The sequence below is a fragment of the Octodon degus genome, unplaced genomic scaffold (genome assembly GCF_000260255.1).
Source record: "Octodon degus isolate 3935 unplaced genomic scaffold, OctDeg1.0 scaffold00033, whole genome shotgun sequence".
Classification (NCBI taxonomy): Eukaryota; Metazoa; Chordata; class Mammalia; order Rodentia; family Octodontidae; genus Octodon; species Octodon degus.
Genome location: NW_004524609.1, coordinates 17,695,392 through 17,719,240, shown reverse-complemented (window position 1 = coordinate 17,719,240; position 23,849 = coordinate 17,695,392).

Genomic DNA, 23,849 nt, shown 5'->3' with positions numbered 1-23,849 from the left:
TATGGTTAAGTGGGGCTGGGGGCGGGTGAGTATTGGGCAAATGACAAGACCCAATATTCATTAGCGCCTCTGAAGGCTGCAACAGACCACTCATTACAGGGCCCTCACCTCTGCCCCCAGCGCGGTTATTTACATAATGGCCTGACCCTGGGTTACCTTTCATTAACAAACACATGGGAAAACACTGCTGCAGCTGGCAGCATCTCATAAATATATATTGTTAACCCCATGTAGTCAACTGACTTTCATCTACTTGGAGAGGAAGGGGTCCGGCTAGCCAGAGCCATTCCGAGGAGGGCTCTAGAGTCAGCAGGGCACACACTTCTTCCTCCAAGGGCAGAGTTCAGCACTCTGTTAATTTGCCTGTCAGGGCTCCAGAAGCCAGGGATGGGGTATGGCAGGCTAGTTTGTTGGGCGCTGGCTGGCAGGAGGACCTTCTCTGTCAGGCTGTGGGATTTGGAAGGAGAACCAGACACGTGCGTGTTCAGTTCTAGGATGTGTACAGCACGCTGGCTGTTTGGCCTCTTTTTGCTTTGGGTGCCTCTTCTCTCAGGCTCTAGAAGGGAGAGGCCTGGGGACTTCTGCCTCTTCTGAGGGATTGAGGTGTGTGGGGTACAGCACGCAGTCTTTGAATTTCCCTCCCACCCAGGACACTGAGGTGCCCCCAGGAAGCAGGGAGAGGCTACCTAGGTGGCCTGAGGCCTGAGCTGGGATGGGGTTCTGGAAGGGGAGAGGGAAGGAGGGGCTGCAGTCAGGCTAGGGCAGGGAATGCCCTCTCCCCCTCCACTATCTTTGCTCTGTCTCCACAGGCCCCCACAGGCCCCAGAGCTAATGCGGAGACAAATGAGGACACAGATTCACTCTGGAAAAGTCCCTGGAGAGGCCTCCGAAGCTATGCAGTGCCTGAGGCCTGGTCCTAGGACGGGGCAATCAGATAAACTCCCACATAACTCACTGTTGTTGGGGCATAATCCTCATTTTCTCAGGGCATCCCCATTGCCCACACTCACCAATGGACATCTAAGATCAGAGGCCAATTTCTGCATTTGTGATGAGGAGGAGGACAAGGCAGGCCCTACTGTGTGTACTGGAGTATCTGGACTCTTTCTCAGTAGACAAATGCTATGGACGGTGGGCCAGAATGGCCTATGTTGGCTGTACACTCACTACGTGCCACATGTATTAGTTAGCTACTGCTGTATAACAAGCTATCCCAAAGCTTAGTGGCTTAACATAAGACATCGTCTATGGTGAACATTTATTATCTCACATGATTATTGTGAGATGCTTGACCATGCTGTATCTTCCTTGACACTAGGGTTGACCAGTAACTCCAGGCAAGAATCTGTCTCCATGCGAGGTTCTTTAAGGAAGTCAGGGTCAACTCCTGAGTTCTGCAATGATGGGACCCTGACCTGAATTGCTGTCATTAGGGATATTATTTCTACAGAATAACTCTCTAAAGAGCCTCAGAAAAATGCAACCAGTGTGTACAAATACTTTCACTGTCAGGCTGTTTCTGAAGGTCAGGAATCCGAGAGCAGCTCAGTTGGTTATTCTACTATAGGCCATCCACGAGACTGTGATCAAGCTGTCGGCCAAGCCATAGTCATCCGCAGACTCAAATGAGGCCGAAGGACCCACCTCTAGGACTGCCTTCTCCTGTGCCTGTTGGCAGGGGGCCTCGGGTCCTCCCAACACGGACTTCTCCAGGGGCTGCGTGAGCATCTTCTAGACGGCCACGAACTTCCCCTGAGCACGAGGCCCAGGAGAATATGAGAAGGCAACACTGCCCTTCGAGATCTCACTTTGCAAGTGGCACAACCCGCCAGTTCCATTCACTGGAAGTGAGTCGATATATTCGTCCACATTCAAGAAGGGTGAAATTCAGCTCCACATCTCACAGGAAAGGGGATCAAAAGCTGTGGGCATGTATCATTTATGTATTTGGTACAGGGTCTCACTCTGCAGCTCAGACTTGTAGTGATCCTCCTGTTTTCAGCCTCCCCAGTACTGGGATTATAGGTGTGCACCCCCACACCCGAACTCATTCAATGGCTCAGCGAATGCACGCCTCAGAGGTGGGGCTGGTGAGTCATGAGGGATCGGGGATTGAACCCTGGTTCCTGTGCTTGCCAAAGCAGATGCTTAGTCTGCTGAGCTATCTCGCCAGCCCCTGGGCATATATTAAAATGATCCCATTGGGCAGAATTTCAGGTGCACATATATGTTATCTCAGTCTTTACAAGTATGATCCATCCAGTTTTACAAAAGAGGAAACTGCCTCCTAGGAGGATTACAGGAGGTGTCACTGTCTCAAAGCCAGCTCTGCAGATCCAGGACCTGGAATTAAGACTTCTTACAGAGGTGGAATTGTTCCATACCTGGGCTGCCCATTACGGTAGCCCCTGGCCATAGGTGATCTGGAGACATTTGCAGTGCTGCTGATAGAGGGATGTGGTGGTGTACACTTGTAATCCCAGCTACTTCAGGGGGCTGAGGCAGGAAGATCCCAAGTTTGGAGCCAGCCTTGATGACTTAGAAAGATGATGTCTCAAAATAAAAAAATAAAAAGGGAAAGGATATAGCTCAGTGTTAGAGCACCCTTGGGCTTGATCTATACCACTACAAAAAAAAAAAAAGAAAAGAAAAGAAAAGAAAAGAAAGAAAGAAGAAAGAAAGAAAAGAGAAAGAAATACAGCTGTGTCAAAGGCCATTGATGGGATCGAACAGGTTGGGTCTGTTAGTGGTTTCCAAGAAGGAGGAGGAGCCCAGGGGAGGCAGGAACTCCTGGGAAGTCTTTGTAAGAGGGAGTCAGAAGGGATCTGGCTTAGGATGTGGTCTGTGTTTTGAGGGGGGACTCAGAGGGTCAGGTTCTCCCTCCATGTTAGAGTCTGTCAAAGAGAGAGGGCAATGGTGGGGCATCTCTGCTTGCTCCAGGAAGGCAGACCCGGACCAGCACAGGATGCCTCAGAGAGATTAGTGGCAGCTGCTCCTTTTGGCCAAGAGAGAGGGTGCTTGGCATTTTTCAGGGGGAGCAAAGACCTGCCTTTGTTGGCCTTAGGAGAAATGACACGAGGCCTTGCTTGGTCTCATTTCATGATGGTACAGGAGGCCTCGTCTGAAGTCAGGGTCTTACAAGATCACGCCCAACCACCTAATAGCAGACACCAGGGTTGTTCTGCCCTGTGGAGACAGAGACATTGAATCACCAATTCACTAAGTTGGATTCAAATCTAAGTAGCCAATGTGGCCAGCAGCTCAGGTACAGACCCTGTGATCGTGTCCCTAACCATGACGCTGCCGAGGAGTATCCGTCGTTTCTGTGCCCTCAGAAACAAAGCATCGAAATAGTCCCCAGTATGACAGCTAGTTTACCTGTCTCAGAGGCAACTTGTGAAGCTGCCAAGGCTTCTGGGATGTGGCCCTCGAGGACCTGAGGATGCTGTTAGCAGAGGAAGGAGTCCCCTCGCTGGGTTGCACCTTGGAATCCAGTGCAGAGAGAAGAGAGCGCCAAACTTCCAGCACTCTGCCCCACAGCTGTTCTGGACTGAAGGGGGCACAGCTGGGTCCCCATCCCACCCAACCTCCCCCTGAGCCAGGGGAACAGGACCTTCCCATTGTCAGGGGGACCTAGGGCTGCTCCGGATCTGGGTGACCCAGACTTCTCAGCTGAAGCTGTTAAAAGCCAAGATGGCATAAAACAATCTTGCACAGAAATTGACATATGAGGATTTCTTTTTTCTTTTTCTTTTTTTCTTTCTTTCTTTTTTTTTTTTTTAAAGGTGACAAGTATGTCATCAAGACATTTTCTTAGTGGGCCATTTTCAGATGGCACCGCACTTCTGTAGCATGCCTTGGCTATGGTGATAAGTGTTACATTGGAGGTTGCTTTAGGATCACAACTCCCACGTGAGTGAATGGGAAGCCCAGGGGTGGTGAATGGGCATCTGCGGCCACCTGGGGGGACAGTGGACATGTAGGGCAGCCACCACCACCTCAGCATCAGGAGTACAGCAGATAAGCCAGTTCTCCAAGCCAGCTCTGACCCGGGGTTACACAATCGTCACAACCCTCCCTAGGTCACAGGCCTAGCGTCAGCAGCAGCACAATGGTGACCATAGTGCTCTTTGTTCTTTCGTTTCCAAATTCCAGTTTTTATGAAGGCATCAGGCTGGAAAATTGCCAGTGTGGATACTCAAGAATCTTAAATAATTCTGCAGAAGATCTACAGAGAAAAGAAAACCCATTTTACAGGACTGACAAAGAAAAGAAAAGGTAGCTAGGAGGACCTTAAAAGCTATGATCTGAAGCCCACAGATTCATACCAAGATTTAATAAGCAAGATATAATACAGCACATTTTTTCCCCAAATTTGACGGCATGTAAAATTCACTGGGGGAAATTTTGAAAAGCAGTTTAAAAAGACAGCTTTCAAAAAAAAAAAAAAATAGCTTTCCAGTCTTTGTCTCTGTCATAAAGAGGAAGAATCCAAACCTTTGCAAAGGGCTCCAGTGACTCTGGCGACCCCGAATCTGTGGGTTTCTTTCTCCTAGACCCTGGATAGTTCTATTGTTAAGAAACCAGCTGATAGGAAAAGGCAGGAAGGCAAGGGCTGCGAGTGTTTAGCAGCTGTCTCTGCACATTTAGAGGGCTGGGACTTCTCTTATTATCATTTTATGCAATAAAATTTTTCTACTAAATTTTAATTTCAAAACATAGAGATGACTTCAGTTGGAAGGGAGGATGGGGCGGTTGGTGGGGTACCTGAATTTGGTCCTCAAGGCATGTGACTTGTTTCCAGGGTGATGGTGTGGCAGAAACCTGGTTCCCTCCTCTGCCTTCCTGGCATTGGCAGACTGACCTTCTGGGAACATCTGTGTCACTGAAAACGCGGCCCCCTTTGCTCCGATTCCCCTGAAGCCTGGTCTCACAGCTGTGGGTAGGGAGTGCTACCAGGGTTACTCCAGCCTGAGGCTGGGGTTCCGCTGTGCATGGTGGTTTTGCAGCTGGGCAGTGCTATCTGAGCTGCCCTGACATTGGCTCTGTCTCTAGCCAAGTGTCCAGTCCTCAAGGCACCCAGGGACAGACAAACGTTTACTGACCACCTGCTGTACACCTGGTGCAGAGGGAGGCAGCCCTGAGTCTCCTCAAAAACAATACTTAGCCTGAAAATAATCAGCCTTGAAAATGGGAGACCAGGGCTGGCCAGATAGCTCAGTGGATGAAAGCGCCTGCTTAGGCAGACACAGGGGCCAGGGGTTCAACCCCCCGGGCCTGCCATGCCAGCCCCACCCCCAGGGTGCGCTGAGCCGGCGACTGACACTGGGTATGGTGGCGCATGCCTGTAATCCCAGTGCTTGGGGAGGCTGAAAACAAGAGGATCACTGTAAGTATGATCTACGTGGTGAGACCTTGTAGACCCTATAGATCCTGTACTAAATACAGAAAAAAAAAAAGAAAGAAAGAAAGAAAGAAAGAAAAAAAGAAAACTGGAGGCCAAAGATACTATCACTGACCTCTTGGTTGGTGGCTACTCTAAGGCAGGTAAGGCAAAGATCAGCTGATGCTGATTGGGGTTGGCACTTTTGATCTCTAGTTTTCAAAGCTGATTATTTTCCAGCTAGGTCTTATCTTAGAGGGAAAGAGGGCATCATAAGAACGACCAGTGTCCCATGCAGTAAGCATGCTCAGCCCAATTCCGACACTTTCCCTCTGTGTCTTATTTCCATACAACCCACGGAATCGTTCTTCCCATTTTACAAATGAGCAAATGGAGGTCCAGAATGGCTTGGTGACTTGCCTGGAGCCGCAGGACTCAAGAACAGTGGAGACTGCACTCGGCCTCTCCTGTGATCTGACAGCCCTGCCCCCAGCATGCACAGACCGCTTACCATCTTCGGGCCAGGCCTTGCAAAGCCTGGTACTGCGAGGCCTGAGTCCAAACTGCCCATCCCAGCACCTCTGAGGTAAGCAGAGAGTACAGCTAGAAAGATGCCATCATGGTTCTTTGGCTCTCTGGGCTGGCCTGTGGCTTTGGAAGCCCCGCCCCCACCTCAGCCTCCTAACACTGTCACTGAGCCACTGGCGGAAATGTTGGTATCTGCGACACCTCTGCCCACACCACGGCCCCCTGAATCAGTGCGGGGCACATTGCTTGACATTAATCCCCCTGAAGCCTTTTAGCTATTCACTCAGTATTTCCAAACCAATTACCGGCTCCGGGCTTGCAAAGAGGGTTGGCACTGGGCTTCGTTGGCAGAGAATCCCTCCGGTCCCAGCACCAATCCGAGGATGTTGTACTTTAGCAAAGAGAGAAAAGCATATAATTTTTTTAGCTCAGGGGAGGCTGCAGGCAATCACAAATATCCCTTGAGCAGGGAGAGATCCTCCAGTTTAAAGAGGCCACGTGTTCCCCACCATAATTGGACTTTAGAGCCCCTCTAATTGGAAAGGAGGGTGGGCGGGGGTGGTTGGAGACTTTGCCAGCCAGCTCCCTTTGGGAGCTGCGACAGAGCCTCCATTTAATTGGAAGGAGGCAGGGACAGATTCTCAACCCAGGGCCAGCATCAGACAGTGTCTGGGAAGTGGCAAGTGATTTACTTCTCTGGGGTCCATGCAATTAGGGGGGAAAAAGTCCGACACTCCCTAGTCTTTCTTGGGCCATGGGCCCTGCCAGGCGTGTAAGCAGCAGATACCACTAGGCTTGAGTAAAGTTAACATGGCATGGAATTGATTGTACCTGAGTTCAGGCAGAGAGTGCTTGCCCCGAAAAAAAAGTGTGTCCCTTTTTTGGAGATGGAGAGAAGGCAGGGGACATTAGGCGGGAAAAGCCCACTGAACACCTGTGGCTAATGTTCTCTGGCAATCTTGCACCTTACTGGGCTGAGTCCTTTGAAGTATCTATTGTAAAATTTTTGGGTGTCTTCAGATGTCCCCGGGACCTGCAGGCTTTCTCCTCCTGTTTTACCTTTTTTCTTGTGTTTGCTGATGACAGTTTCACTGCTGAGCTGAGTTCCCTGCAAATGGTAGTGCTTCTGCAGGCTGGGGGCTGGAAGAGACAGGCCAGGCTGGAGACACAGGACAGCGGGCTCTGGTGCAGTTTCTGCAGGACCTTCAAGGGTAGCCACGCTGAAGCCGAGTACCCTCATCCTCCCGTGTCCCCAGGTGGAACCCAGAGAAGTCGGCAAAGGGCCTCTATCCTCAGTGCGGCCGGCGGGGGCCTGGTCCTGAGGTCCAGGCTGGCCCCCACTCCCGTGGTGGGTACTTTCTCAGGATCTAGGGTCATCACCCCTGAAGAAGAGCCACCCCTGGAATCCACGCTGTTGCTATCTGAAGCCCCTCCCAGCAGTCACAGCAGAAGGCCAAGCCCAGCATAGAGGAAGCCACTAAGCTCTAAACAGGCAGCTCTTTCCTAGGGTGCCTGAAATTCCACTTTGGGAGCATAGACCTGGGGGAGACAGCAGGGAGGAGGCTTGGGGCTTGGCTTCAGGGGCAGTCTGTGGTGAGGATATGGAGTGACAGTACCAGGACAACTGGCTAAGGGTGGGACCTGGCCAGCCTCTGTCTCTGGGATGTGTCTGGCCTATGAGCCTGCCACATGCCCCCCCCCCCAGCCAAGGGCACGCACACTCCTAACTCCACTGCTTCAAAACTCTGGGCAGAGACAGCCCTAAGCAGGGCAGGGAGATTGGACTGGAGCCTGAAGCTGGAGGAGGAGGTGGCGAATCTTCCTGCTCCTCAGTCTCTCCCTGTCTCTGTCTCTCTCCCTGCAGGGTCTCAGCATGGAGTGGGGCGCTCTGCTGTAGGCTTGCTCAGGAGCCCCCATTCCCATCACCTGGAGGGGGAGACACCAAAGTCTCAGCTCAGCTGGCTTCGGCTGTTCCCCATGTGGAAGGCCCTGACAGGGGGGTGCACTGGGGGCAGGAAAGGCACCTTGGACGGGTGGTGCATGTGATCACTGAGCCTCGGGCTTCCAAGAAATAAGAGCCCGTAAAGGAGCACAGTGCTGGTCAATGTCTGGAGCGAAAATTCTCCCACTTGGCCATTTCAAGTTGCCAAGGTAACATCGCTAAGCGGTGTTGGAAAGATCTGCAGAACTGGCTTCCGCATATGGGTGTGCGCTGGTTTCCAGCCCACAGTGGGCAGAGGAGATGGAGACACAGTCCTAAACCCCTGACCCCCAGCACCCCCAGGCACCCCCTGCCTCATGCACAGGGGGCCTTTGTTCCACCTTCTGGAGCCTTCATGGAAGGGCAGTGAGTTGTCTGCCAGGCAGGGTGACCCCAGCAGGACAGAGGACAGAGGTGAGTTCCACAGCAGGAACACAGCCAGCATGGATGGCCCAGGCTCTCCTAAAGGGCATCCTCCCCTGCACGGAATCCTATGCAAGGAGTATGAGGTCCCTAGAAATGTCCTCGATGTGAACAAGGGTTGGGCATCGCCTCTTCTGAGGATCAATGAAGCCTAATGAAAAAGCTGATTCAGAGCAGGAGAGGATTCCCAGATAATCCGGCACGAGCCAACTCACCAGAAAGCCTTTGCAGCTGGAGGAGCCCTTTTCTATGCTAATTCTCAAACCCTCTGGCTGTAGGGAACCTTAAAATAGTCCTCCAGGGGAAATGAGAGGCCTGGGCGGGGCCTGGGAAGGGAAGGGTGGTCGGGCTAGGAGGGAGGGGCTGAGTCGTGTGTCCTGAGGCCTCTGCAGGACCCTTGATAAACATCTTCTGGCGTTCAGTCACCCGACCTGGAAAACGTCAGCATATATTTTTAATTTGCCTTCTCTTCACTGAATAATGAAAAGACGAAAATCACAGGTTTGACTGGCATTTATAAGGAGGCTCTGAAGGAAGCTTGAGCAGGAGAAAGGAGCTAGGGTTACACTCCTGACTGCCACCTCCCCTGCCCCCCCGAGGTGCTTCTGTCTCTGGCAGGACCCCTCCCCATCCCTACAGGGCCCCAGGGGCTCTCGCTCCACAGTGCTGGGGAAAGGGGTATCCCCCCCCCCACACACACAATAAGCTCTGGAGTTCAGATCATGACCTGTGGTAAAGAGAAAGGGATTTGGGGGACTCCATGAAGGGACAGCGCTAGACTGTGGTGGCTTCTCGGGACATAAATACCTTCCGAAAGGCCACCTCTGCACACCAGTGCAGTATTGCTAGGAAATGCTGGGCACACTCCTGTCACAGGTCTGGCCTCCAGGGTCAGGGGTTGGAGCTCCGCACGTTCTTCAAGGCACAGGAAGAGGGGAAGGGGTTTGTGGGCAAGGGACAGAGAGAGGGCTAGCTGGGAACTGAGCAGGAGACAGTGTCTTTGGAGGGGCACCGAGATGGCAGGGAAGTCACCATGAGACCTGGGCAAGTCATTCTAGGTTCAGAACTCTTGGCTTCCTGTCCCTACCTGGGTGACAAGAGCAGTGACCCAGCTCTTGCAGATGGCAGCTGGGAGGTGAGGATGAGACCATGGCAGTCACCATCACTTCGCAAAACTGTGGTGTCGGTTGGGAAGGGGGTGGCACACACCTGATATTCCAGCACTCGGAAGGCAGAGGCAAGAGGATTGCTGCAAGTTCGAGGCCAGCCTAGGCTACAGAGCGAGTTGAAGGCTAGCCTGAACTACGTAGTAAAATCCTGTCTCAAACAGAAAAAAGAAAGAAAATAAAACCTGGTGTTTTACTCCAAAGGCATTAAGTTTAATAACAGTCAAAAAGTAAGACATCTAATTTCCCTACCCAAACTTGTCACATGAAAACTATATACTCATTATTAACTAAAATGATAAAATAGTAAAAATAAAAAATAATAAAGAGGATTTCTACATAAAGCATGTAAGAGAGAAATGAAGGCGTTCTAAATGAGAAGTGGCCAATCATGTATGGGAATGTTCTTCCAACGGTCACCTGAAATATAGTCCTAATTTAATATTTTATCACTGTACATTTGCTCATTCATTCAAAACAACATTTACTGGATGCTAATTCTGCTGGGTATTAAAACATTGGCGAGCCGTGGGCATACCTGAGAGGCTTTGAGTGTACTAGGGATGTGGTTGCCAAAGGAAGACAGAAGCCTAGAGCTCAGGGTGTGAGAGGGGGTCACCTTGACCAATGAAGGAGGTGCCCACCCCCACCCCAGCCCCGCCCAGATGTGTGACACACAGCAGCCAGTGCAGAGATAGGCACCTTAGACCTTTCAGTAGATGCTGCTCAAGGGCTTGCTGAGTGGGTTTTGGAAAGGTCACAGGCCCTGCAGTTGTGCAGTGTTCAGGCATGGGACAGATTCCCACAATGGCCTGTGTTCCAAATGGGCTTAAAACAGAAGGAGGAGGTGAGTGGTACTGGCCAAGGACACACTGTGGGACCGACGCACCAGATGGGCAGGCTCAGGGTGCAGGACCGGCTAAGTGAGGAGAAGGAGGTACAAAGAGACTGGCCAGAGGGGAGGCCAGGGGGCAGTGGGAGGGGGGAGGGGGAGTGAAGGCAGATCCAGGGTGAGAGAGGGAGACTCCTGGGGGAGCTGGCTTAGATGGGGGGACAGGGAATCCGGCTGCTAAAGGTGAGACCCAAGAAGATGAGCAGTCCAGGATTTAGAGGACCTGGAGGGAAGAGGTTCTCCTTGCTGTCTTGGATGGGGTGACATGGCCCAGGCCGGCCTGTCCTGATTGACAGGACCTGTACCTCTCTGGTCAGGCCTAGGCCACCCTTAAGATCTCAGACCCTGTGAAGCAAAAGCTCAGCTTCAGATGAAACTGGGTGGCAGTTTGGCTCTTCCCCAGCTTTGAGCACATGGGCCGCCCTCCCGCAGAGAGACAGAGGTTCCCTGGGGGGCTGTGCCCCAGCACCCACTCCCATCACCCCCCACCCTTCTGTGGCCCTGCAAATCCTAAACTCTTATTCTGTCTTCTCTAAACCCCTCCACAATGTGCTACCACCAGGTTCCTTGAGGTCTGAAGGTCACCTGTAGCCCAGCAATGACCTTCACATCCATCATCCAGGGGGCCACCAAAGATTGGCCTTCCCTGGAGGGAACAGTGCTGGCATTCAGGCTCTTGGTGCACACTGACCTGTGTCATTGTCCCAGACCTGCCTCATCAGGATGGAGAGGGGAGCTAATACACATGGGGGCTCTGTACCAGCAGCCATGGGACAGGGACACCTCCAGGCCTGGGAGCTTTCCACTCTCTGCACGCTTACCATCACCTGCCCAAAGCAAGCAGCTTGCTTTCCTGCCTTCCCAGTGACAACCCCTGCTGTACTTTCCCTGGGGCTCAGGAAGTGAGCCTCCATTTCCCCATCCCCATGATGGGTTGCATTACTATGGAGCCCAAGGTGGCAAAGACCAACTCGCCTCCCCGATGCGCCACACAGGGTGCATACATGGTGAGTTCCAAAGCCAAAGTATTTGTCCTCAAGTTGAGTTAGTAGATCAAAGTGAAGAGATTGCGTGGGAGACATTGGTTTCTCACTCAGAAGCAAGAGGCTCTATAATACCAAAGTGGGCTGTCCAGGGACATTTTTACTTTCTTCCTGTTTTGTCTGCATAGATGAGAATGTGTGCAACCTAGGAGGCAAGTGAAGAAAGTCGCACTCAGTGCCGCTGGATCACGAGGCCATTATCATCAGGTATCTGGTAAGTGCCTAGCGGTCTAGTTGGCATGGAGAGACCACCAGGGACACTACAGGGTCCTTCTGCAACGTGTGGCCTTGTGCTCATGCCCTGGAGGTTGCCTCTCAGCCCTAGGAATCTCCTGCCTGGTGGAAGTTTCTCTGTCCTCCCTAGAAGGGCTGTGCTTCAGTGTGGCTCACGGTGTGGGCCTTGGGCTTCAGGGAAACAGTTCAGCTTTTGGTCAGGCTGGACGCTAGTGTTAGCCATGTAGGTGGCCATTTATGTCTCCTTGATCCACCCTAGGAAAACTCGGGACACCGAGGCTCGGGTGGCTTCCTTATTGGTGCCATGCTGTGCATCTGTCACAGAGGATGGCTGGGATCATTGGTGCTGCCCACACAACTCCACTGGATAGGACAGCAGAGGCTCCACACTGGGCTCCCCATGGGCTCCTCCCCAGTCAGTGTCATCTGGGTCCTTCACTGTGACTATCATGGGAATATGATGACTCAAAGAGTTCTGTGTGAGCTATGAACTGCTGAACCCAAAGATGGTTTAGGAACCCTTGCCTGGGGAAAAGATGTGACCTGGGTCAATGTGGGGCCCTCTGAGGGCCTTGGGTTCCCTTCTTATTGTTGAAACGAGAGGTACTCAAGTCCTCTGGCACAAATATGGTGGGCCCCTGATAGTGTCCATAGTCTTGGAAAGAGCTGTAGTCTCCTCTCAGTACTGGCAGGGATGAAATTAGCTTCTGCTTCCCTGGCTGCCCCATCCCCTTCCAGGGTAAGGGGCACAGAGCCCCAGGACTGGGGTGCGTGGGGAAGGGGACTCACAGGAAGAATGAGCTGGGGCTTCAGGCAATGGGTATTTGGAAGAATCAGGCTGAGGGAGGCAGAGGAGAGAGGGAGCAAGGTGTGCCGTGAGGGCCAGCAGTGTAGAGCAGACCACGGGAGCCAGCGGTTGGGGGGGATGCAGAGATGGGGTGCTGGTACCTCACGTGTGCCTGGAGGCTTCCTGTAAGCCTTCCTGTAAAGAGCTCACAGTCGTGGACTTGACAGGATCAGAACACAGTGAAATACACTCCACACGCTCAGCAAAGCCTGCTGTGTTGTGGACAATTTGCACCACAGCCTTTTCAAATGAGGCTGGCTCTGAGGATGCTGAGGCAGGCGGCCCTAAAGAGTCCTGCTAAGGCCCTGCTCTTCAGGGCCTGACTATCTACTGGATCTACTAGGCAGAGCCCCCCATGACATTAATTTTGGGGTGCTTTTCCTCTATTAGGATGAGTTCTCACCTAGAGAATTGGGGTGTGTTAGGGTCTGCTGCAGTTGGATTGTCATCCTCGGCTGCCGAGACCCACTGCTGCAATACGGTGATGGTTTTCCAGGAAAATCAATCTTTTACTTGGACTGTACTCTTGAGGAAGTCCAGGGAACCATAGAATAGTTAATTTCCAAGAGTCCCAAGCACATTTTCAAGAATAATTCGCCACACCAACTGCAGGTTTAGAGCCCGAAGCTGCCATAGAGGTGATCGCCTCTGGTCTCCACCTTTTATAGACCAGGAAACAGAAGCACAAAAAGGTAAGCTTGCTCATCCAAGGTCCTGTAGCAAACCAGAGACCAAGAAGAGTATCACATTCAGCCTTCTGTTGGTGGAAGCAGAGGCTTTACGAAAAGCACCAAACATGGGTTGTCCTCAGCAGGCTTTGGGATGCCCAGGACTCTTGGACAACTTGTGACAATTCACAAAGCGGTTCTGTTCCTGCCTAGCTTGTGTGGCTGCAATTCATTCTGACGTGAGACACCCACAGAATGCGAGGCCCCTGCAGCCAGGGCTCAGTCCGCAATAGGAGAGCCAGCTTCCCACACTTCCCTGGGCCGCTCCTACCCTGACCAGGCCCCGAGTTCCTGGAATCACACTCTCAGTTCCTCCTTGGGAGGCAGGCTGTGGTGCTCTCCAGCAGACAATAGGAGTCCCTGAGGCCCTTCTCAGTTTTCTGGCAGATAAAGTAAAAAGAAGCAAACAAATTTAATAATGCATTTTACTTAACCCAGTATACCCAACATGTTATTTCAACATATGATCAATATGCAAATTGTTAGGAGATAATCTTCTGTGCCTGCTAAGTCTCCGAAGCACCACTCCATGCATCAGAGTCCAAGTCACATGTTCAGGAGCTGGACACATGTAGCTTGTGACCATTGTTTGGACAGCTCATGGCTATTTGTCACAGTCTGGAAAGGCACCTATTGAACCCATAAAAGCTTAGAATCTGTGCTCACAGCTTTAGCCTACTGCACAGAGCGCAACTACTGTGGCCTGTAAATGTCAATAAGCCAGTTTAGCTCAGTTCTGTATTTTTATAATTTTTGGAAAAAAATATTTATCTATTTAGTACAGGGTCTCTATAGGCAGCTTGGACTCATAGTGATCCTCCTGTCTCAGCCTCCTCAGTGCTGGGATTACAGGCCTGTGACGCCAGGCTCTGTTTCAGTGGCTGGCACAGTGCAGGGCCGACAGCACAGCATGCGGTACCAGGGATCGAATTCAGGCCCTTGCGCTGGCCAGGCAGGTGCTGAGACCACTGAGCTCTCTCCCCAGCCCCACTCCACTATATTTTACAATTCCGTCTTCAGTTTTAGGGATGGCGATCGTGTCAGGCCGCTTGACAGCCCAAGTCATGCCCTTGACAAGGGGCAAGTGTTTGATCATCAAGGCTTCTCCTGTAGCCACCCAGCAGACCCTTCTCCGAGCCAGGTCTGAGGAATCCAGAGCAGAAATTTTCTTGGATGTAAGTCAGCCATGGTCCTCAGGGTCTGGGTCTGGAAAGAGCAGCCCACAGTCAGCCAGGGAGCCCGCCAAGCCCGCTGACATCCCCCACACGGAAATATCCAGGGAGAGACACTGACAGCCCAGGCCAGCCAGAGGTTTCTGCCTCTGTGAACATTATATGCACCTCTTGTTTTCATCTAAAATTTTTCACAGGTGATGTCCCTTCCCCAGGTGACAATGTATTTTATGACCAAGTATAGCACAGAAGACTGCAGGGTCCCTGGTGCCTTCTGATGCAGCCTGACATGCTTTCCTGTCATCACTACAGGGCTCACCTGTGTGAGGCTGGCGGCAGGTGGTCCTGGAGGGAGCTCAGGTCCCAGGGGCCGGCCTGGGGAGAAGCGCAGAGGGCGGCACCACAGAACACCAGTGCTCCTATCAGAGTGTTGGGTCACCCCTCACGTACACACAGGACCCTGAGGCCTAGAGAGTGGCTTTGAGGCCCGGGAAGTAGAGGGAAGCAGAGGCTGGGCCTTGTTTCTGCTCCCTTCTGAGCTACGTAGAAAATGGGCCTGGGGAGATAGCTCAGTAGAGTAAGTGCTTGCCTGGCAAGCACAAGGTCCTGAGTTTGATCCCTGTACTGCAAAAAAAAAAAAAAAAAAAAAAAAAATTCTACCTCCTTTCCTTTCACACCCCCACTTCCTTCCTCTCCTTCCCAGCTCTGCCCTCACTACTGCCCACCACCCCTCTTTGCCTTCCTCTTCTCCCCTACTTCCTTCCTTTCTTCCCCTGCTGTCCTCCTCTTTTCCCTCTTCCGCTCCCTCCCTCCCTCTCGTGGATAGTGGGGCCAGGTACCTCCTCAGCCCCACTCTGCCTCCTGACCAGAGCCATTTAAGGGGAGCAGAAGGTGGGAGGGAGGGAGCCCCGCACACCTTCCTGATCCCCAGCCAGCTTGGCATCTGGGCCCAGGACAGCGGACCCGAGCTGTGGAAAGGGCAGGTACCCCTCCACACGTTGGCTCCACTGGCCAGTACCAAGGTCAGCTGTTTTTCTTCTTCATCCCTAGGGGAGGCAAGTGCTGGTGCCTAAGTCTGCAGCTGGATGGATAGAGCCTGAGGCCTCCAGACAGACAGCATGGCCCAGAGGGGTGGATCCCCATCCTCAGGCAGCCCCCCAATTCCCAGCTGTTTGCAGCAGAAGAGGCCCCCTCCACTCCTTTCTGCCTCAGAGCTCTTTGTCCTGACCTAGAGGAAGAGGGCTTAGAAGCCCACTTTCTTTCTACTGCCATCTAGCAGGCTGCCATAATGGGTTCCTCTTCTGCTTCTGGGTCCTGTTGACCTGTCTGTGCTGTGGGTCCTGGATGTGCTAAGGTCCTTGGCAGCCTTCTTAGGAGATTCAGGAGGATGACCATAATCATTTAGATTCTTAGCTCTGTTCCAGATCTCAGGTTGCCATGTTGGACTTGGCTTAGAAATCTATATGTCTACCACTCCTTCGTTGGCTCCCCCTGCTCTAGAGGAGTAGCCGAGCAGGTGGGAGGCCCTGTTGACTGGGGAGGACAGCAGATACCCTGCTCAAACTGTCCCTCTCCAGGGAGCAGCTGTGCCCACCAAAGGCTGGAGCGTGGTGGGAGGGACCAAGCGCCCCTTTCCTCCCCTTCTCCTGCTCAGCCCCACCCCCTGGGCTCCCCGCCAGGCCTCCCAGGATGAAGACATCCCTCAGCCCCCCAGGAGGAGCCGGAACCCAGAGAGCAATTGCTCAGTGTGTCTTAACTAGAATGCAAATCACAGCACACAGGCCTTGTCCTGTCACCCAGCCAGCCAGCAGCCAGCCACCCCCGGGGAGGCTGGGATTCCAGCCCTCCAGTGAGGAAGTGGTGCTGGTGTTCATCTGCACTCCAGGGGCTGGCGCATGCCAGGATGCCAGATCCTGGTGTTGGCAGAGGAACAGAGGGTTGCTGCCGTTGAGTTAATTAGAGGCGGAGGGAGGTAGGCAGAGAAACTTGGCAAGCAGAGGGGTGGGAGATGCCAAGTGTCCGATGCCACGTGCCGTGTCTGGGGAGGAGGTGGGAGATGGGCACAGCCAGCTGCTTGGAGGTCACTCGGCTCTGCATGCACCTGCCAGTCCAACAGATGGGCTATGTATCCCCATTCCATGTATACAGGGTACCGCCAGGAGGAGGAGACCCAGGCCCCGCGCAGAGCTGCTCGGCCCACACAGAAATCACTGGCCCCACACAGCTGTGTAAACATCCATGAATCTGCAATGAAATAGAATTAAAAACTTACTTCCTTCATGCACAGCCCCATTGCAAGCGCTCAGGAGCCGTAAGTGGTCCCTGCTGGACCTCATGGGTGTGGGGTGCTGCCGTGGGTGCAGAGCACGCGGCCTACCAGGGCTGCTCTGGTCTTGTGCTCAGCAGCTAGCCTTGTACTCCAGACACCTCACGGCGGAGGGCGGTACCGGTACGGTCATCCTAAGCTTCCACTTCAATTGTTTAGACTGAAGCTTGAATCCAGGTGTGCTATTCCTATTCAGCCCCACGGGGGGGAAAAATAAGCTCAAACCCTGCACAGAGAGCGCCCCACCAGCAAAGGGGCACATACCAGTCCCTGCTGTCCACATAACAGCCGCTCACTGAGCCCTGGGACAGCTTCACTGTGGGCAGTATGCTCAGGACACAGAGGAAGGCTGTTTGGCCGAGCTGGAGTCCACGAACAGACTTCTAGAACATCCGAGGCTGTCTCTCTCATCTTTAAATTTAGATTTTTAATTTTTATGTGTCAAAGCCCTGCTTGGAGGGGATGGGTGGGCTACGTAGTCTGGGCTGGTTTTGAGAAAAATCGCCATGAACACTGTTTGGATTCATGACACGGGGTGAACTGCAGAAAGCAGCTTTGAATTGATAAAATGCCCTTCTTCCCTCTGTCGTACCTCTCCCCAGGTATCACGCATCTCTGCCTTTCCTGGCAGACAGACTCTGCCTGTGCCAAGAGGGTTTAGGTTATTTATCCTTAATGCTGTTTGGTTGGGATTAGATTTCCATCTTGCTATTTGTTCTATATTTGCATCTGGCCTTTGTTTCCTCCCCTCGTTTTTTTTCCTGCCTTTATTTATTCATTTTGCTATGGTAAATATTTTTTATAGATGTAATTCTGGTTTCTCTTCTTTGTTGTGAGCTATCTGTCAGAACTCTAAAGCTTATACCATGCATTTTTTTATCAATGCCTACATCCTAGTTTATGAACCATGAAGCAGTCTTTTTTTCCCTTCCCTCCTAGTTCTCTTGTTCTAGGCATGAATCTCACTTCCACATATGCAGAGGGATTGAAAAATACAGTGAATTCTTAAATGTTAAAAAAATGTATTGTGGGGCCAGGGAGCTAGCTCAGTAGAATATGCGCTTGCCTGGCAAGCGCAAGGGCCTGAGTTCAATCTCCAGTTCAGGAAAAAAAAAAAAATTATTGTATCAGATACAAGGATCACCAGTCCCCCTCAAAATACTCTTGCTAGCTGCTTTGCATCTTTCTTGCCAGTGTCTGAAGCGAGTCTAGACATCCTCTTTGGGCAGGTGTCTTGTAGTGCCATTGTAGCGGCTTCAACGCCCTGAGTCCATTCAAAACTTTTTTTGGGGTGCTGGGGAGATAGCTCAGTAGAATTAGTGCTTGCCTGGCAAGCACAAGGGCCTGAGTTCAATCCCCAGTTCTACCAAAAAATAAATAAATAAAATAAATAAAACAACAAAGTTTTGGGCTGGGGAGATGGCTCAGTGGAATAAGCGCTTCCCTGGCAAGCGCAAGGGTCTGAGTTCAATCCCTGGTTCCACCAAAAAAAACCAAAACAAAAAAAAAAACCTTTTTTGTCTCCTGGACATTTTGATTTTGGGGAAGGACCAGAAGTTGAGCAGTGCCAGACCTGTTGAATAAAGTGGATGAGGACCCACTGTTCTGCTTTCTTGGTGGGTGCTCGGTCTCAGCATCCACTGTTTGTTTTTTTTTTTTTTTTTTTTTTAATGACACCTTATAAAGACACTCTTGAGAGAGGACTAGCAGAACTACTTTAGAAAGCAGCAAGAGCAATGGGATAAGTCTAGTTTTTGTTGTTGTTTGAAACAGGGTCTCCTTGTGTGGTTCAGGCTGCCTTGAATTCGTCGTGTAGTTGTCATGGTTTGTGTCTAGTTGTCCTCCCAAAGCCTCATGTAAGTTATGGGGCTGACATGGCTCCGGAGGAGCAACAAGTGGGTTGAGGGGCGGGACCAGAGAGGCTCAAACATTAACCTGGCTAGCCTGTGCTTTCTGAGAGATAGGGAGAGGGTCATCCTGGACACGGCAGTGCCCCTGCCTCTCCTGCAGTGTCTTGAAACCTCCAGTAACTGTGAGCTAAGCAAACCTTTCCTTCCCTCATTTTGAGTGTTGGGTATTTGTCCAGCAACCAGAGAAGAGTGACTAATACAGTAGTCCAGGCTGGTCTTAAACCCAAGGAGATCCCTCCTGTCTCAACCCCCTGAGCACTTGGAATATAGGTATGCACCACCATACTAAGCCAGTAATAAGTTTTGTTTTTCTCAGTAATAAATTTTTAATTTAAACATTCACCATACTTTTTTTTTTTTGCGGAACTGGGGATTGAACTCAGATCCTTGCCTTTGCCAGTCAAGCTCTTATCCTACTGAGCCATCTCCCCGGCCCCAACCATACATTTTTTATGACCCATTGCTTATGCAAAAGCAGAAGGGAGAAAGCAATCCTCCAACAAATGGTGTGCTCAGATAACCACTTTAAGCCGCAATTCATATCTTATACCATATACAAAAATGAAATGGAAATGGATTTTAGATCTAAAACAGGTAAAATTATAAAAGTTCTAGAGGAAGACAGTTGTGTTAGTTACTTTTCTCTTGTTGCTGGGACAAAAATACCCAACACCCCTGTGTTAGTTGATACATTGTGTCAACCTGGCTGAATCAGTTTAGCAGTTCTCAGCGTGGGGGCCTCGCCCTGCAGGTGGGAAGGGCCCAGGATTTGAGAAAGGCTTCCTGTCCTGCTGCCAGGCTTCCTGCGCCCTGCCCCAGTTTGCAGAAGTCCCAGTCTTAAGAGGAGCTTGACCTTCGCAGCCGGCGACTTTGGAGGAACTCCCATCTTCACTGTAGAGCGCTGGTCTTCGCAGTCAGCAGAGAAGAGGCTTGAAGGACGCCGCAGCCGCCGCTCCTCCCCTGCTCTTCATTGTGTTCTGCTGCATGAACTGCTGTCGTTTGCCTTGAAGCCGGTGGAATATGGACTGAACCTTCCAGTCACTGTGAGCAAATCTTTCCTTCCTTCATTTTGAGGGCCGGGTATTTGTCCCAGCGAGTAAATAGTAACTAAAACAACCCTAAATTAAGAAATGAAAGGTTTAATTCCCCGGTTTGTGGAGGTTTTGGTCCATTATCAGTTGGCTCCAGGGCACAGGGACAGCAGTTCAAGGCCACAAAGTTCAAGCCTGCAAAGGCAGCAAGAGCAAAAGGTGTGTCAGGGGGTTAAGGAGCCCCTTTTCCTCCCTTATACTGCATGGGGCCATCCACCCACACCCACGCCTCCACGAGGTCAGAACATTTACAAAGTGAGGACCCTGGCTCCCCGCTGAGTTAAACAGAATGTATCAACCATTACAACAGTTTTAGCCATCTCAGCATCCACAAAGATGTAGCTGAAAATGTCCCCCTCCCCCGGCATACATCCCTCTGTCCGTTGCCTAGGTGATATTTCCTGCTCAGTTCCAATCGCTGCTAGGTACAGCTGGTCACTGTGCTGCCTAGCTGGTCACTACCTTGGGCCCACGTTGCATAAACCAATCCCCAGCTGACAGGCCATTCTGCCTCCGCCTCAGTTAGCTCACATAAACCCTAGACCGCCAGAGACCAGGGCCTGATATTCCAGGAATGATCCGCATCAGTGCCTGTCAGTGTAAATAAATCGGCCTCCAAATCCTGGGTGTCCTTTGGGTATTTCTGCTCGCTGTTACAATATCCGGCACAAACTACAAAAGAAAACCTCAGAAACCAGGCTTTATAGAAATTAAGAATGTTTGCTCCTCACCATTAAAACAATGAAAAGACCAACCAAAATAATGAGTGAAAAATTTTGCTAAATACAGATTTGATAAGAGACTTGTGCATTGAATACATCAAGAACTCTTACAGCTCGGGAGCCAGAAGGCAGTAACCCCATTAGCCTTGTTTCCCTTCCTTTGGTATCAGTTATTTAAGTTAGTTGTGGTCTGAAAATATTACCTGGAAAATACCAGAAACAAATAGTTTGCAGGTTTCTAAAATCATGTGCTATTCTGAGCAGCGTGACATCACCACTCAGTGCCCTGCTGACATCAACCATCCCTTTACCCATCATTTTGGTGCCACGTATGTGACCTGCCAGTTTGACACTAGGCAGCTAAGTGATCGACTGTTGGGGGATCACAGTGCTTGTACTTAAGTAACCCTTATTATGCTGACTGTTGGCTCCAAATCATGAGAACATCAGCTCATGTCTACAGAACAGAAAGAAATTGCTTTTTTTGAATGAAAAGGGAGGACAAAAATTTTTAAAAATAATAAATGAAAAGGTAGATGTGCTTAAGGGAGACAAAAATCATATTCTGAGGTTTCTAAGACCTGTACTAGGTTATTCTCCCCCTTTCTTTTTGCCCCCAGTACTGGGGATCAAACCCAGGGTCTTTGTGCTGGCCTATATGCCCAGCACTTTTTATTTGGAGACAAGATCTCACTGTGTTGCCCGGATGGAACTCAAACTTGTAGTCTCCCTGTCTTAGCTCCCCAAGATAGTTGTTATTCTCTTACCATGACGAATTTTACAACTAAACTTTACCACAGGAATGTATGGGAAAAGCAGTATCTAAAGCAGCACCACTCTATTGTAAAGAAGGTAAATCTGAGTCATTCTTAGGAAAATGCGCCTTAAAACCATGTTAAGTGAGATAAATCAGTCACTGTAGTGGTTGATTGATTGTGTCAACTTGAGAAGTTAAAAGCTTAACTAGATCAGCTCAGCAATCCCACATCCTGGGTGTAGAGGAGCCACCCTAGGGCGTGGAGGCCCCTCCTTAGGGTGACTCATGGCTTAAAGAATATAAAAGGGAACCCAGGAAGGATGGAGCGGGCCACTTCCTCAGAGGAGCTCCTGTCTTCACAGTCAGCTTGGACGTCCTCTCCTGGCTTCAGGTGCAGATTGTTTGGCCTCCACCGAAGTGATATAGGGATGTGAAATTCCCAACCTGGCCTGAATTAGTTCTCTAAAACCGAAGAATGAATTTTAGGAACAAACGGAGGCTGAAGGTAAAACTTTATTGGAAAGGAAAGCTTCTGTCGGAGAGGGACAGAAGGGGGTCCCGAGCGGGTTGTCCAGGAAGCTGTCTCCTTCAGGTTATTTTTATAGGACAAAACCATGTGGGGCTAAGGTAGAGACAAAGGGGTCCCGCTTAGGCAGATACAGGGTGGGACAAAACTATGGTCAACCAATGGGATTACAAGCACCATTGCTCAGGTAAAATTTATTAGGCCTAGGACCAAATGGGGTAGCGAGTCACGTAGCAAGCGGGCGACCTTATCTGGTGGCCTTCAGTTGATGATTCTTCCTGACTAATGCGCAATCCTGGATGCCAACTTCAGGGAGGTCAGCATTTGTTTGATCTTTAGGTCTGGCTCACACCGGGAGCATCTCCCCAGTAAGGTGTCTGGTCTTTGTCATCCCCTTCGAGGGCCTGTCCCTGTCTAACTACCTACGATATTTCTATCTAACTCAGGCTGCCTGCAACAGAAGGATCCCTGGCTCCTTCAGCCTTCTGGTGTAGACTCATCAGCCTTCCATCACAGACCCATCGGCCTCCTGATACGGTCTTGCATGGATCACTGCAGTGAGCTCCAGACCTTGGACTGAATCCTTTAGTCTCCGGTGTGCAGACGCCCTCTGCACGCTTCCTCCTCCGACTCTCTGCCTGACCATCCTAGGCCAGTCTTGTAATTTCTTCTACATTTATACATCTTGTGTTATATCTGTTCCTCTAGCGAAACCCTGACTGTTATAGTCACACAAGCTTAAATATTACATGGTTTCTCTTAAATGAGAAAGCCCAAACTATGAATAAAGAGCAAAATAAGGGTGGTTAATGGCAAACAGGGAAATAGTTGTTTTGTTGTTTTGTTTTGCAAATGGTAAAGGAATCTAGAGATAAGAGGGAAAAAGAAGGAGGAAAGTAGAAGAGGAAGTAAAAATATTAATACTAAGATGTGCATGTACACATACCACCTCCCTAGAATGAATGTAATCTTTAATCTATGAGGTTTGGTGTTATCCACAATTCCAGTTGTCTCCTGAGAGGTCTTGGAATGTATCTTCTTGATGGCAGAGTGGGAAGAGCAAAAGACTAGTTTGCATCTCTTTCCCCTCCATAACTTTGCGTCTAAATTTTGGCTGCATAGGTGCATCAGTCAGCTCTCTGTAACTGTTACAGAATGCCTGAGACAGTCAACTTAACAGGAGGAAAGGTTTATCATGGTGTCAGTGTGTTGGGAGCTGGGAAGCAAAGAGACAGAAACTGGAAGGGGCGGGGCTCTTAATATTCCTGTCCAGGGTACGGCCCAGATGACACACCTTACTCCAAAGAGGCCCCAGTTCCTAAGGTTCCACCAGCTCCTAACAGTTCCACAGGTTAAAGACCAACACCCTGATACACAGATCCTTAGGGGAGACTTACCAAACCACAGCACTTGGCTTCCTGAGCTCTAACACGATCTCTAAGAGACCACCATCCCCTGAGTGGATCCTCCATCCTGCATGATGGTTTGGAGTCTCCCACAACATGTGCTGGGCCACTCACAGGCCTCGCCTTGTTACCTTTCCTCTCAGAGGTCACTGTTCAGGGAATGCTGCTGTCCAGTGTCTGAGGCTCTGTTGGTTGCTTGGTTGCTTCCCTTGTCAGCTCTATTTTCAGTGACCACAGGTTGGATAGGAGAGGTCGCCTTCATGGCCAGGTCTTGGGGGCTCCCAGCTTAATGGACAGGGAGCGGCTACTCATTCGCAGAAAGGCGAAACACACCCCTGAGCAGCACGGCTGGGCGGCTGTGATGGCTCACAAGGGGAGACAACCATGGCTGCTGAATCGCCAGCATGCCAGCGGCCCCACCCACCGACCACACGCTAAGGGTCCCTGCTTTGTGTCCCCAGGCCAGACTCTCCCAACCTGGGAGCCTCAGCTGTGCCTTGGCTTTGGATTCCTGGCCATCTCAGTATGCCACCATCTCCTCAAACACAGCACAACTGGAACAGAATGTGTCTTTCCAAACTCTGTGCCTTCTCTGTGTTGCTGCTGGCAGCCAGTGGTCTCGTCAGAACTGGCAAACTGGGCCAGGGGAGATGGCTCAGTGGAATAAGTGCTTCCCAGGCAAGCGCAAGGGCCTCAGTTCAATCCCCAGTTCTG